The sequence below is a fragment of the Ostrinia furnacalis genome, unplaced genomic scaffold (assembly GCF_004193835.3).
Source record: "Ostrinia furnacalis isolate ACB-3 unplaced genomic scaffold, ASM419383v2 OfSCF1268, whole genome shotgun sequence".
Lineage (NCBI taxonomy): Eukaryota > Metazoa > Arthropoda > Insecta > Lepidoptera > Crambidae > Ostrinia > Ostrinia furnacalis.
Window position 1 is genome coordinate 506933 of NW_021131507.1, and position 15575 is coordinate 522507.

The 15575-nt window shown below is 35.6% G+C and overlaps 1 protein-coding gene across 3 annotated transcripts in view; it reads left to right on the forward strand.

Annotated features, from left to right (window-relative positions):
- Nucleotides 1-6715: 6715 nt before the first annotated feature.
- jbug (filamin-type immunoglobulin domains fbug) overlaps nt 6716-15575 on the forward strand; it is an 84162-nt gene continuing 75302 nt past the window's right edge. Inside the window, exon 1 of one of the 3 annotated variants that reach the window (XM_028303695.1) lies at nt 6716-6879. The gene's annotated coding sequence lies outside the window, so the exon portion shown is untranslated. Of the gene's footprint in view, nt 6975-15575 lie in introns of all 3 variants that reach the window. The other 2 variants (XM_028303696.1, XM_028303697.1) reach the window with 2 other exon arrangements.

Here is a 15575-nt window from a genome sequence, read left to right on the forward strand (position 1 = left end):
TCGGTTCTTCAATGTTTTATTGTTATTGAATTGCTTTAAAGCGCTTTTATTGACAAAGGAAAACGATAAACAATAACACCTTCTATCACCACAACAGGGTTTTCAGATTTAATAAGCCGCTTTATGGCATCTGACATAGCTCTACATCATGCCAAAGCACGAAATCAGTATACAATACTATAATTATTTTTTCGCACAATCAGGCTCTCATCAAGGCATGTCAACTCATGCCTGCGTTTTCCAAAACAGTCTAGGAACAAATTAATAACCACACAAAGTTCATATTTTCCATTTGCCCATTAACACCCTGATAGTCGTGAGAGGCATTTTTGTAATATCTGAACCAAGAGACACGTTTTCTTATTCAAGAATAATAAAATTGAAGTATTAAAAAGAAATTCTATGTATTTTTGCGTTATCACCTGAAACTTTTGACCAAACTCCGTGTCCATTTCTGGCTACAGGTGCGTCTAACGACCGTACTGGCCACGAGCACAAGCGAATGAAAAATAAAAAATCTTTCTCTCAGCATACCTAGATAACGATCCATCCCCGTCGAGACATAAATTTCTACGCGACACACGTAGGTACTGTCGAGTGCTCGGACGTGTCGGTGCCGGACGCGACGTGGAATGGAACATAGTGCTTGATAAGAAAGGACTACTCCACCTGGAGAGGTCGGCGGCAATCTCTTTTGGTCAATCCGTCAACGGAGGATTGAATTGAGTTGATAAAAGTGGCGTCAGTTTGCTTTTTACAGAATACCTACGCCTAAATCTGTTACTAAATCTAATTAGTCCAATCTTTCGACTTTCTGATCTTAAAACATCAGTAGTAGGTAGGTACCTACATGTATCTGCGTAAGTAAGCTGCTGTCTCTAAGCCGATTGACGTTGGCTATGTACCTCTTTTTGCTTGAGAATGTGACATTTTGTGACGAAAATCTTAACTTAATAACTTAATTATTTCCGTAACTCTTACTCATTGATTAGGTAGGTATTTTCTTTCGGTCCATTTGAAACATAAAATCTATCAATAGGTAAAAATAATCATTACCCTTTACTGTAAAACAACATAGAATCTAAAAAAGTTGAAAATCAATTCTCTGGGGAATCGTACAGGACTCAGATTGTGAAACGAAACAAGATTGTGCTCTTAAAATTAAAATGAATTAAAACAACGCCTTTGAGCCGAATCCGTTTCTCTCGAGTTTTCCCCTTCAAGAAAAACATAACATAATCAAATATTCCAACGTGATTAAGATTAAACCTTCGAAGTTTTTCACTGAGATTATAATTTGTATTTTTCTGTATAGATTGTTTTAAGGGAACACTTAAGATGAATGTTTTGGGTGGATTAAGTATGATTATTTTCGAAGAAAGTGCGAGACAATTTTAAAAGTTAAATAATTAATCTACTCGTAATAAAAAATGCCGAAAAAATGAAATAGAGTGACTTGATGAAATCTGCCTCAACTTAGATTTGATTTGTTTAAATAACCACATCATCTAAACGATCAAAATCTTCCTAAACCGCTTCAGCGTTTTACATAAATATTTTCTAACATTGTTACTTTGACATAATCATGATGACGCTACTTCATCTTGTGTAATGGCATGTAAACTCGTTGACCTTAATTCAGAGACATAGCCGTCGAACAAATGTATCAATTTCAATTAACAATAAAATCAGTGAGTTCTGTCGTAATTAAGGCATTAGTTTTTACTGCCGACATAAATCAAGCTTATTTGAAATTTATAAAGGGCCACGACGCTGGCGCCGCGCCGTGCTAATCTTATAAATTATGAAAAACAAGGAGCAAGCAATAAATTGTTGTTCAGGCACCCGAGACCTGGCAACGGATGCCTCCGACCCTATGGTCGCTATAGCACAGCTTTGGTGTCTTATAGTTGGTACGTAATTAACTTTTGCAATGAAAGATCGTCTACGTATATTATATCTTAAGATCATAATTTTAATTCTTAACAAAAGGATCGAGCAGAACAAAATAGAGACAAAGAATGTCCCTTACACATTCGTGGAAAATAAATCAAATTATTAATGTGGCTATTCTATTGGCTATTTGAAAATATTTTAACTTTCATTTGAGAAAATAAAGTAAATTGTTAAGTAAATCTCTGGTACCAGTGGTACCAGTCTAATATATGACCATTAAGTGAACTATATTTTTTTCGGTAACTAGCCAATTTTTTTCAGATCACTAGGTATCCGTTTCTAACGACTTCTTGAAGTATGTCAGAGGAATATAATAAATCGTCTTCAGATCTTAAGTCGTCCAATTATCCGTGTAAATGTTACAGAAGTGAGTCATGTTCAGAAATTAATTGGAGCAAAATCGAAAACGCGTTGAATAATTAAATAGCGAGACTCTGGAGTAGCTCAGATGATACATTCCAGTTAATTAATGGTACATAAAGATATCTCGTTAAAATTAAGCCAGTACAATCAACTCTTCAGGAAGCAAATCTGGGTATGTAAACCGAGAAATGGAAATAAATATTGAAGGATTCGTAAATTGGCTATGAATTTTATGTTTGTCATAAGATGACTTACCTTTATTTATTTTTAACCCGATTTGGGAAAATTGTACTTACTTTATTTTTACACGCAACTTATGCCTGTATCAGTCACCACATCGGAAGAAAATAGTGACGCCTATAAATAAAACCTGTAAAAGGACCCAACCTTAAACCACTTTTTCATAGGTGTATGAACTGCTTTTCACACACGCAATCAGAGCATGGCATTTTCAGCAAACACAGATTTTTGAAACGTAGACACAGGAAAAGTACTAAATGGAATTACGAGCTCTTATTTCACTATAAAGTAAATAATATTTAATTAAAACCTTACACAACAACAATTGATTTCAAATTACCTAAGTAATATCTTAAGATGATGGACAATGAGTAAAACATTATACTTTATTACATTTTTTCTGTCTTATTGCATAATCTGTCTTATTTTCAACTCGAATACATCGCAACAGGAAATGTGAAAATGCTCCCGTTTTCCTGTTGGAAAGCAATTCCATTTTTCAGTTATTGAAAAATTTCGTAGAAATGTTTCACCTGCGCCCACTAAACATGAAAATCCAATTTGAGTTTTGCTATTTCCAAGTTAGATTGTACGATGTATATGTACCTATATTATTTACTTTATGGTTTGGAATGAACTCCACAGACCGTACTTTAGCGAGCAAAATATTTAGGTATGTAGGCATTAAAGTGGGTACCTGGTTCGCGTTTCCCTGCTCATGAATATAATATGATTTGTATATTGGTGTTCACTGTGTGATATGTCTTTTTTGATAGGTTCCTCCTCCACCTAATTCCAGGATTATCCCTTCACAAATTTACTTTATGCTCATTTTGTATTCCATAACCGGTATTTATTAAATAAAAATTAGTAATTGGAAGAAAGTTACCAATTAAAGTAGCATTTCTGCAAACTAAGCTCTTAGTAAAAACAAGCTTTAAAGATAAAACATTTAAGTGCCTTTTCAGTTGATAAGGTACCTCGTAGCCAAATAAGATGCAGTAAAAAGCCAAACAGAAATGCAACAAAGAGAACCAAGAATTTTGCAACAGCCGCTACGACTAACAAACATTTTAAACTGCTTACTTTATGTCGAAAGCTTTTTATTTCAGGAAAATTTGGGTTTTCATTAAGGTTTTCATCGAATCTTAATTGATTTTGCTAAATATTTAGATAAGAGAATGTGCCACGACAAGTGAAAAATCAGCTCTACAGGGCTGAAACTTACATAGGTAAACAACTAAACAATATATTTGTAATTTTCTCACAGTATAATGTTCTAATTTGTCTTAAAAGTTCTCGAACCATAGTTAGGTAGGTATAGTTAGGATAAAATTGTTTTTGTGTAGATTCTTATGCCATAACGACGTCTAGTGTAGACTAAGGAGTCGAGTTAAGGTTTTAAACATTATTCAGCCGAGTGATAGGTGATAGACAAATGATATAGAGTGCAGAAACTAATGGTCCAGTAGGAAAAAGTGATTCGTACCCAGTATAAGTGGAAGGCGTTTGAAAAATTACACAGATTTTTAGTACAGTTCGACGGGTGTCTTTTTATTGGGGCAAGCGCAGACGACACCTGTGGCCAGGGTCGGGGCTAAATGTCGCCAACCCTCCGCTCATCCATTCAAATTTATTCACGAGTTAGTATGCCCCGAACTGGCTCGGACTGACAATCTAGGTCTACACGTATGCGGCTGTCGTTGGAAAGCTAACTTTGGGAATAAATGATACGGAATAACTTTGTAACTGAGATTTGAATCGATATTGCATCAGAAACTTCGCAACAAACATTGTGTAGGATAGAATTTATTTGCTACTATACTACAAAGCATTTGTAAATACATTTTGATTTATTTTATTTGTATCGCCTTTATTTATTTAATTGATATAAATTGTAGGTAGTTTATGTATATTGTGCCTCTATCCATAAACACACGAACACTACGTGCTAGAGATACGCTGTGTGAGTGACGTCATCAATGCATAATTTATTGAGGAAACATTCCACAGCTAATACATCAATTGAAATTAAAATAAGCGCTACTTATCTATAGGTAAACAAGAGGCCTTTACGCTAAGATCAAGTGGCTTGACAATGATGATAATGAATGAAATCTTTCGCCTAACCGTTTTAAAGCAGTTATACAGTTGTATGTGCAAAAGTGTAAATAAATAAAATAAATAAAAATTACATACTAACATTATTTTCAAGAAATAAGGTAAGTATAGAATGTTATCAATGAGTATAGCTGGTGTTTAGTGATCTATTCTGAATTGTCATTAAATTTTTGCCGGCATTTCCACGAATTTCCAATATTTATAAACTTTGGTAAAACATTTTTTGCCAATTATTTGACTTTATAAAGATCAATTTTTAATAAATTTACGAGCAAATTAAACTATATTCAATTTACCTACTGTATCGTAAAACCAAAATTTTCCAATCACAACTACACACAAAAACGCTCCGTTAAACAGCAATAGCTGATTAGCAATTTTCCTTTCCATGGACTTGCGCAAATTAATGTAGGTCATTTTAAACGGATAGGAATTGTGAAGTATTCAAAATCGACAAATTCCTTTTAACATAAAAGGTCTCGCTCGACCAAACCCGCATCAAATTAAACCTTCGTGACCCTTGGATCCAATTTAACTCTTCCACGGTGACATAGTGAAAGAGAATAGTAAAACGTCTTGATGCTGGGCGCCCCAATTTTCCTTATTAGAGGGAAACAAACCTGTAAACAACTACGAATATGGCATGATGAAAACTAAAGTCATTTTGTTTAGCTAGCCCTTTTTAAGGCCCTGTAGTCAGCAAGGAACACTAATATTTTCTACTATGCGCTCATTAGCTGCAGAATTTTTCAAAATTATAATAATATATGTATAATTAAAGAAGATAATTTCGCCTGATCCCTAAAACAATCAGTTTTAACTTGTCTTGCAATAAATAATACGACGCTTACGCCAAAAATTATCGTTCCCAAAAATAAACGTAAATTCGCCATCATTTGTCAAAATAGTGTTTTTACATAGTTTTATTATTCGTACAAAGTTATCCTACTGTTCCCTTTTACCGCGACGATAGATGCAAGCCCGCGAAGGGCTGTGTATTAATAATTTATACCCACATAAATTACGAAAACATTTTCCTTTCCTTTGGCGAGCAAACAAACATTAATTCTATGAATACTCGTAACTGAGTGAAGCCATTTTACATAACATTCTTAGGATGTTGTATCCACTCCCTTGTTAGTATCCACTTAATTGTTCCAAATATTTGGTCGGTAACTTATCATTGAAAATGCAAACTTCACTGTCAATTTGTACCAGTAGGTAGGTAAAAAAAATAAATCCCTGACCCTGCAAAATAGCGTTTGTCATTTGTTTATGAAAAAAGTTAGGAAAGACTATTTTAAATTCGAAACAAAACTAAACAAAAGACTCTCGATATTATTTGTTGTCACTGGCCAGTATAATAATAAGTATGCTCTGCCGTTTGAAGGAAAACGCGACACAGAGTTGAATCATTTTCCGAAGGTTCGATAACCATCATCAGTGAGTAATTCATGCTAAAGTACTACGAGTAGATTACCATATTAGGTGTTCGGTTGCGATTTGAGCTTTAAGAATAGAAAATTCGCTATACTCGTAATTATATTTTTCGCTCTTACATTAGGTACCAATCTAAGTTCACATTATTTAGCTAGTGTAAACAACAAGTGATGATAGATTTAAGTGTGAACCTGGCATTAGAAAATGATACAATTTTTTATTACGAGTACGAGTAAGTGTCTAATTTTAACGGAAGTGATTTTCCAATGCTGTCAAAATGACAAATCTACTCTCCTCCAGCTGTGGCGCCGTAACTGCGAGTCATAAAAATCGAATCCGTTGCAACACCGAGCGAAACAGTTCGGTAAATTGCTGCGGGCTGCAGACGATTTCCCACACGTTAAAGCAATCTGACCATTACAGAATTCCATTGAAAAAAACTTAATCACACTGCAGCACCATATGGCCGTTGTGACCGCCAACCATATCCAAAGACATAAATGGGCACGTTGTCGTCACAGATGGAATGCCAGAGTGCCGGGGCAGCCTTGCCGCGGAGGGGGGGGTGGGGGGACCCCGCGCAACCTGTGCCTCCGTCAATTCACTCCTCGCAGTGAGTGCCTCGCCTGCGCCTGCGCAGCGCCGATACGCGCCGACTCGATAACTTTCGTGACGAAAAACCCGAAAACAATCGAATAACGAGTGAGAACAGTGATAGTGACTCGAAGTTTAAGTGATGCTTCCTTGTTTGTAAATAAGGTAATGAATGAACAACACGTGGACTTTACACGGTCGAATTTTGTGCGAGATTTATGCAGCAAGGGCATTTGCGAGGCGGCAGTAAGGCGTTGGATGTACATAATAATATAACATAATTTATAACAACTGTGATAGAACTAACCCTTTTGGTATAGCTGTTAAAAGTTGACATTAAGGAACAGGTGCTAGAGTTTTTGTGAATGAATCAAACATGTTGACAGATGACCGGTTGTCTTGCACAACCGCTCAAAAGAGAGTAGTGTGTCATTGGAGTCTGGAAATCCTTCAAGTACAAAAAGTGACAAAGATTATGTGACGAGGTGCCTAATGACATCATTGCGTGTTATGTTAGCACTACACCCACAATACACGTGTCTTGCTACGGTGTGAATTGTTGAACCGTATTCGCTGAGACATTTTCGTTCGGTTCGCTCTTCGGAAATAAAATGTGTAGGTATTATTGCCAATGCCCTATGTAGGTCGACCAAAGGCAAAGGAACCAGTAAATCAGGTTTTGAAAAAATAAACATCCCTACGTTTGGCCAATCGATAAGGCTTCGGTTGAGTGGATTCGATGTTTTGAATGTATTGTATTTGGAAGATAATAATAAATATATTGGCCTTAGCAAAGGTTAAAATATTTTTTTAATGCTAATTAACCCAAGATTGTCTCGGATATGACTAATCTCCACAATATTATAATATCAATCAGTGTCACAAACCTAAAAATAATTATGACTCACGATAACTTAGTCCTAAAGGAAATTGGAAGCAAGAACGTATGTATTATTGGACAGATATTAAATAAGACGAAATACGAAACAAATTAATATCCCAAGACTTAGATCTTAGGGAGATTCAGTAATCAAACCAATAAATACCAAGCTTCAATGTCTCTTCCAAGAAAATCTCCCTAACAGATATCCACGGAACGATTTAAATAGATTTCTTACATGGATAAACTGAAGCAAAAACAAACTTTCAAACTAACCAGACGAAGTGAATCTGAGCAAATGCAAAACTGGGAAAGCTACGCCGAAGCATTATGCTTTTTTTTTTAACTTCAACTAAAAATAAATTAAATAGGCTAGAAGTTTATTGTTTTTTCCTTTTTTGTTTTAAACTACCCTAAGCGTTGCCTGTCAGGAATGTATTAAAAGGTTTGATAAATATTAATAGTACTTGACTCCAAAATCTTACGATTAAATGTAACATTTGTGTTTAGGACCTATGTTTTCAATTCATTAGCATCTCCATTCTCCAGTCCTAATTAAGTATTAAGACAAATTAAGGCATAAGTGGGTGAAATTGATGATGATATTGTAATTAATTGGTCTAGACACAGACTAAGTATAATACCTACTTATTAAATTGATAAGTATCCTTCTTACAAGGTAAAATTAACTTTCAATAATTTTGCCATATCGGGACTACTTATTCCCACCTCTCGTTCCCACCACTGCAACTCCTGTGTAGCCAGGATTAACAGCTTGACCGCCATAAAAACCCAACCAATGAAGGTCAGGTTTGTCCCGAGGGACAGTTAAACTGTCATTGGACCCGCAACGAAATTAATCAGAAGAACAAAGAAGGAGTTCAAAATTAAGGTTCGAATTTTGCTATATCGTCAATAAGTACCACAGTCAATACATTTCTCAGCAGGTACAACGAATAACATAGAACTGAACAAAAACAGATTTAACTAACAAATATCTAGTTGCAATAGCAATTATCCTGATACAAATAGATACGAGCCAATGTTACAATCATAGTTGTTTAATAAACACTAACCATATTCAATAAATACTCTGTAACAACAAGCGTTTATTGATTCCAATTTGTTGACCTGAGTGACATCACCCCGATGTACAGTGGTCAGCAGGTCAGCCTGAATGTTATAAGACTCAAAATTAGTTGCGTTCAGTTAAAATTGTGGTATTGAATCGAATTGAAGTAGCTACTGTCTCTAAATTCAATTTGAGATCGCTTCATTCCACTTCCAAATTAGGTGCTAAAATATTTACGAGTAATATCTGACTTTATCAAATTCAAACATATTGACTAAACCGAATACGAGTACCTACCTTTCTATCAAGCCGTATTTACGAAAATTTAGTACATAAAAAGAAACAGCGAAGCGATGACAAAATTTAATCATTCATCGATATGTTATGAAAATATCATAAAACGCTTGATTAGAAACAGGAACTGACACGAACCAAAAGAGAGAGCTGTATCAGAAATATTTACTTCAATATATTCAATATTGAATCTCAAACAAAGAAATGGTCTGCCATTAATAAGAAAATCGTCGTATCATTAACCATCAGGAAACAGAGTGTAACGTATCATTTAAGGAGGGCAATTAAAACTCTTTTAAAGTAAATTAATAAAGCCGTGCGTATATACAATATCTACGTGTGTATAGATATTTCTACATGGATGCCCGGTACATTATAGGAGGCAGCGGTGCACGAAACATCGTTAGCCGAGCGCTTGTTAAAAATAAAATTATACAATTTTAGCACCCCCGGTTTCTTATGTACGCTAGGCTGGGTGTTTCATCAATAAAAGCAGACAGGTGGGTTTTCTCTGGCTGCACGAGATAGGAATGGACTCTTTGTGTTGTGTTATGAGTTCGACGTGTACCGTCTTTAGAACTCTACACACTAAGCCCGACGGCTTTGTGTAGGTACTTTCTATGACTTTTGACAACATGTCAAAAGTCGACGACTCGTGTCGGCGGCTTTGGTGTGTATTTTGTGTAACTGTATAGCAATTTAAATGATAAATATGGATTGTTTCATCCACGAAGACGCACCCAACCAATTCTTGGTCGAGATAAGCGCGGGATAATTTAGCGTGTACCGATAACACTCAAACATTAGCGGAAGAATGGTGGGGCGCGTCTTCGTGGATGAAACGATCTATACCTGAGTAGCAGTTGCAAAACTGTGATAACGCTAATTTGAAACAAAACAACGTGCGAACTTTAATAAACACAAATGAAAGTTTTTTGAACTCGGATCAAATAAAAAATGAATAGCTACTTGTATTATCACGTTACTGTGTCATTATAATGACAATACCCAATTTTGAATTTGAATTAAATGTACGAGCACTCGAGATCTCTGAAAATGGAAGATAACTGTACTGGGTAATGGCCTACAGACTCCACAAAGAAACTTAATTAGAGTGTGACCATTATAATTTGGCAAAGTTAATCATATCAACGAAAGTTTTTTTCAAGAATACACATTTAACCATTTTTTCTGAAGACCTGAAAAAGGTAGAGCCAATGGCTTTGCGGTTTGATCTTCAATAGCAGTTCGTCAACTAATTATGGTTTTACTGTACCTTTAGCTATCATTTTAACTTATATCGATACGTATCGACAATAAGACAGCTAATACTGCAGTATTAGCTAGTAAACAAAGGACGCGCTGTAATCTGAGTGACATTATTGCATGAAATTACATGTAATCCCATTACTACGCTATAAGTGTTATGCATTAAGGCGCAATGAAGCGTAATAGCTGGCTAATATACCGTTACAAGTAGATCATACCATGGATTGTACGGTTATCGAGTTAATAATGGTGATTATAAGCGCCCATATCATATTCTGGCATTACAAAGGCAAGGCAGCAGATAGTAGGAGCCAGTTGTGCTTGATTTTGTATTTTTAACAATGATATTAGCCTTGCGGTGCTAGCAGAATAGAATAAGACGTCCCTTACTCTTCCCGTATCAAAATGTGACTAAGGGTAAGAAATATGCGACCGTCAGACCTCCTAAACCCTGTAGGTCAAATTTTCCATTTTCCTTTGGTAATTCGGAGTGTAGAGACTAAAATGATCTGATGGTGATAATGAATAGTGGTAAAGATTATTATTAGAGAAGAATAGCCAAGAATAGGCTTTATGGCATAATAACCAATTGAACGTGGTCAGAAAATTATGAATATTAGGTATAATTTCATGCTTCGGAAAGCACGTTAAACTGTCGGTCTAATTGAGCCAACTCAGATGCCTACGGCTTACAAAGTCTGACACGAAGGTTGTGACATCCGTTGTTACAACCTACACATTGAAAACACATTACAAATTAAGTATTTTAAATGAAAAATGGTCTAAGGCACAGTTTTCTACTTAGTTTAGGTACTTGGCGAACAGGTAACCAGCACCTGCCAACTCGGTAAACTTGAGATGATGATAGTTCGTAACTAGCATGATAGATTGAATATCACCAGTAGTCACCATCAGTAGACTAGGTACTAATCTTTAGCCTTTTTGATGGTGTATTACTGTCATAGAAATTCAAAATTTTAGACTCTTTGAATCGCAGCAATTTACTTTAACTTTGACAAACGTCAAAAATCTATCAAACTCCAAACAAAAAACGCCAATTATCGTTATAACTAGTTGGTCAAATTTTTAAAGCCTAACAAACATTTAATCTGTGTTAAATTAGTTTTTGTGTGATTAATCATTTAGAAGGTATTGCGGACAATTAAAAGGATTCATAAACATAATTAAAAACAAGTTAGCATCTAGCCAGTTTAGCTTTTATTACCTACAAGCTAAATATTAAACTGCATATTTTTTCAGCAAATAAGCTAGACCATTTGGTACGTTATTTATATAAACCTGTATTTACCTAGCGTATTATGTTATACGCGATAATGTATAGAGGTAGAGTCCAGTTTTATGCTTGCGTTGCACTCGATTGTCCGTAACTCTCCTTCGAAGCGGAATATAGGATTATCATCAGGCCATATCCCTCAAAGTCAGGGCTGGCAAAAGTTAGAAATTAGTTTTAAAACACTGATACCGATTTTTCAATAGGCTACCTTAAGTTTTAGTATAGGCACAGAATAATAATAAGTACTACGTACAGAAGTTTTACTTCGCGAAGGTATTTAAAAAAATGTATGCTCAATTTCATTAACAATATGGTGTAATTTAGCCTGTCTGAAGAGTCAAGCACCATTTTGTTGACAAACGTCAGTGATCGGCACTGCGCCGAAGCTATAGGGCTGACTTCGGTAAAATGATGTGACGTGAGGTGCCAAACTGCGGAAAATGGCGGAGGAAATACAATGATTTAGCATGAATTATCATGAATAATATTGACTACTTATTTACCTCTCAGTGTCTTGAGGCTACTTAAAAAAGTACATTCTGTGTTTTATTATTATTTAGGCAGTTAAATACTGCACAGTATTTAGTACACCATTTTCTTTATTTTCTTCCATCATTCACAAGAATACGCGTGCAACGCTTACAATAAAGGCTTCGTATATAAAATGTATCAAAACTTCCTGTAGTCAGGACTACCTACAGTCTTTTTTTTTCAAGAACTGTAATTTTTACTGCTATAGAATATATAATATTATTCACATCAAAAATTTTAGAGTTAACCTACAAGCACACTTGGAGAAACTTTATCTATTCCGATACACTGACTCTACATTTTTTATGTTCATCAAAAACTTACGCAACGTTTAGCCCTGGCAAATTATGAAGGCAATTTGTCTAGCATATGCATGCAAGACCCATACGTCCTGTGGGAAACGTAACTTATCGCCATATAATGGTGGCCAGCTATCTAGTAGATGCGTGAGCGCAGCTTACGCTCACGACTCGATTACCGCGGCGGAAGTGACGGCTCCTAGCATTGACACCTACGTACTAAGGTGTTATAAATGATGGTTTTTTAATATTTTATCACGAATTTTGCGTCCATTATTTCGCACAAGTAAAAGTCGTTTATAATCATAGGTAGAACCTTACTGCATTTGGCAACAGTTTTAAATGTATCATTCTGTAGGTATACACAGGATTTTTGAAAAGACATTAGATCCAACCCTTTTCAGTTTAATTTATTCGTTTTTTGGCAGGTTTGACTTTTTGATACCGCCAAATTTTTCAAAAAGTACAATTGTTGGTGGTTTATGTGAAAACGAATCTCGTTCCCATCTCCTTGCTACCCTTTTTTTATCCCAACTATAATATAATAATAATATAATAATCCCAACTAATATTATAAATGCGAAAGTAACTCTGTCTGTCTGTCTATCTGTCTGTCTGTCTGTCTGTCTGTCTGTTTCGCTTTCCCGCTTAAACCTCGCAACCGATTTTGATGAAATTTGGCATAGAGATAGTTTGAGTCCCGGGAAAGAACATAGGATAGTTTTTATCCCGGTTTTTGAAACAGGGACGCGCGCGATAAAGTTTTTCTGTGACAGACAAAATTCCACGCGGGCGAAGCCGCGAGCGGAAAGCTAGTAGGTTATATAGATACTCCTTCGACGAAATAATTGTCAAATAGTATTCCAGAAACTATTTTATTGGCTGTAACTTAATACTAAAAGTATTTTCAATTATCCTACCTCCTTTCGCGCAACAATATAACGATTTCATCACTACCTCGGGCAATAAAAGTGGCGAATTCATAGCCCTAACTGCTTCCCTAAAAGGTCAAAGGTTAAAAGGTCACGTCTACAATACATCGAGTCTACACCGTGCTCTAAACTTCCCGATTTCGTGCCTAAATTAATTTCGTAAAACCCCCCAAATTAGTTTAGGCAGCGCGCCCAACTATACGTTTCGGGCAATGATTTTGCCGATGTGTTGTCCAATTAGGATTATTAATTTAACCTTCTTTACTTTACATAGGTATATTGACTATGGAAGTTAGTACTCGGGTAGATACAGTCGATAGCACATTAAAACTTTTAGATTTTTGTCGCAAAATTGACCATATTTCGATTTACAATTACATAAAATGATGATGATGATCCATCCGACCGATTTCGGCCATGGCGACCACTCCGACTCCTAGCTGTCTTGGCGGCGCTGGTGTGCCCGAAGATGGCTTACGTAGCCTATTTTCGCGGTAAAATCCCTCGCGCATTGAGGGAAAATTCTTTTACTCCGTTTCATATTTTAGTATTATTATTTAATCGTCAGAATAGCATATCTCAGCCATAGAACGTCCACTGCTGAACATAGGCCTGCTTTCCATGTTGGCCGGTTCCACGTTATCCAATACTATTTCCATTTTAATTTTAATTATCACACCCGAAAATTAACAGTACGACTAATATATCGTTTTGTATACCGCATTGCAACAACAAACCGATATTTAATTGCCCACCTGCATTGCCAATACAATCTGATCTAAACCGCTCTGCGTACTAACGCACCATAAATTGATTCAACACGGCCAGTGGGTGGTATAGACCAGGCGCTTAGAGACACAAAGTATAAACCTATAGATTTTATTCATTTTCTAAAATAAGTATAGGAGAATATCAAAAAATTTTTTGCTGTCAATAAATATTTCTGCTCTGCTCCTTACGGCCGAGCTTGTCTTCATAAATAAATAAACCTTTAAATTATGTAGAGGGAAACGCATTACACGCATCTTCGATTTAATTGTCATGCTTATTTATGATGAATTCAATATCTAATAAAATAGTATGATCTATAACAGGAATATACATAAATGATTGATTACTGTTAAATTTTAATATTTCAGTTATTGTTTGAGAGAAAATTGGAAAATTATGGTGATTGATATTCCTTGAATTATTAATCAAAACAAATAGGACGCAATAAAATACATCAGACAGAATGTCTGTTTCTGTAAGATTTATACACTTGCAAAGATCGTTACCATTTATGTGGCTCTCAATCATTTTCACAAGCTTTTAAAGTGTGAAGTTGAAATAATATTTAGGTTACGTTTTGGTTCTCTCTTCGCCCACTCTACATCACATCGTCACCCGACAGCCCACATCGTTATTAAACGTGTAGATGTATTCACGATAATAATTCCGGATGCCTATTTACAACGACAATTTCGAGCCATAAAAACATAATAATACTTCAAACTGGATGAACGTCATAAATCTTAACGATGCGCGGTCTCGATGATTTTGCACTTTTCTCTACATTATCGTTAAGTTTGCCGTTTCATAATTTTATAGCACACCATATCAGACTATATTTATTGTAAACTAGCCTCTATTACAACAGCTTATGACCTCACAGTGTCAAGCTTGACGTGCCACTGTCAGTACTTCTCGTATGAACTGGAACTGTGGTGTCTGAATGTAGGTCTCGGTTGAGGTTTCAATAACTTAACATGTGTTCCTCATGAATATGGTAATAAAATCACTAATACTTACACGCTTTTTCACTTTAGCATTGTCACTTTGGTTAAACACTGTGCCTGAAGCTTATGTTAAGCACCCATAAACATTGATTTTGATGTTATAAAATATATTATAGACATTGTTTGAGTTCTGATAAACTGCAGTTACGATCTTTATCTGCCTACTGGGAGAAAGACAATAGAGCTCAGCTATACGGTATAATGTTCTATTTCGAGTAATTATCACCTCTTTCACAAGGATTTTATTTAAAACCCATGAAGGTGAAAGAAGAACATCACTAATTTCCAAGTTAAGTCGATTCTTATTGCGTCACTGGTGACTTGTAATGTTATGTTGTTAAAACAGTTACGATTATGTTTAGACAAGTAGTTGTGAGGTGTCTACGAATGATTACATAGTCAATTAGGCAGGTGCGATATTCGATCATCACCTTCAGGACACAACATAATTATCCTGAATAGTGGGAGACCACGACAAAATGTTCAATTTCCCCAATTGATTTAGAACCTTA